The sequence below is a fragment of the Silene latifolia genome, chromosome 1, assembly GCF_048544455.1.
Source record: "Silene latifolia isolate original U9 population chromosome 1, ASM4854445v1, whole genome shotgun sequence".
NCBI lineage: Eukaryota > Viridiplantae > Streptophyta > Magnoliopsida > Caryophyllales > Caryophyllaceae > Silene > Silene latifolia.
This window is the reverse complement of record NC_133526.1, coordinates 177,485,597-177,486,913: the sequence shown is the minus strand read 5'-3', so window position 1 is coordinate 177,486,913 and position 1,317 is coordinate 177,485,597.

The following is a 1,317-nucleotide window of genomic DNA, read 5'->3' as shown; positions in this document are numbered from 1 at the left end:
ACCCCACAAATCTCGACCAACTGAAACGATACTATGCCTAGGATAGAACAAAAACGCGCCTCGCGTAAACCTACGTGTCACTCTGGTGGCACTAAATAAACGGCCCCTGGCCCATTTGAATGTCACTATGCTCTTGCATCTTGGCAAACTTGTCATCCTCATATCATCAAACAAACTAAATTCGCACCTCCCGAGTAAGCAAAAGCTCATGCTTATTTTTCTATGTTCATTACAAGCTCTTGCTTCGAACAATTATTCTTTTACATTTACTCGAACTACGCGCAAGGGTTTGATTTCACTTTTTAAGTGAATACGTAGGCAATCCTTCACGGGATTCAACCCACCGTTATATCTAAAATGTAAATAGAAGGACATTTGCATTGCATTTGAAATTCGACAAGAATAATTTATAGAAAATACCAACGGTTTCATAACCATTTTTTTTATTTCATTCATTCAATTTCTAATAATAAAATAGTACGACAAATAATAGAAAAATAGATAGGCTAGGATTCTAAAAATCCCTCCTTTCTTATTACAACAATAATAATAATAATCAAATAATAATAATAAGACTTGGGCTATTCCTCCATCTTTCCCTTGCCCTTGTCGTTCTTGTCATATTTCTTGTCACGACCTCGAGCCGGGCGCTCTTGCACCACTTCAGACCTAATCACCAACGGTCTTTCTCGAGGCCTGACTCTTCCGTTCTTGCCAACCACCATCTCTGCGACAGGAGTAGTCTTCGATTTCTTTGAAGGTCGCATGACTTGAACCCGCTTCCTCCTCTCCTTCCTCGATGTTTTCTCCTTCTCTTTCTCTCCCTCGCGCACCTTGTAGTCAACGGGCTCACGCTTCCTCGCCTCTTTCGCGCCTCCTCCGGGTTGCGGCCTTTCTCCACCTCAGATAGGAATCCGACACCCACAAAGCATTGGCGGAGAAGCTCAAGAACCACATGTTTCTTTGGGCCCATTTCATAGCCCACTCTCTTCGGCTCTCGGTAGTCAACGCCATAGCAGTCTGCGGGACAGTGTCAAGCCTAGGGATCATCTGCTTCAACCCTACTTGCCTCATCAACCTCTCCGGAAAGATGCACACCATAAACTCCAATCCAGGAATGCGCACGGACCTAGTAGGATCCAAAGAAGACACTCCAGTGACAGACTTGAGGTGCCACCACGGTACAACCCACCTGATCAAAGGACCATCATCGTCTTGACTTGTTTTTCCAATAATCACAGACCCGAGTGAAATCCACCATGTACAACCTCGTCCTCATCGAAATCATACGGGCATGATAGGAAAGTGCATGAACAG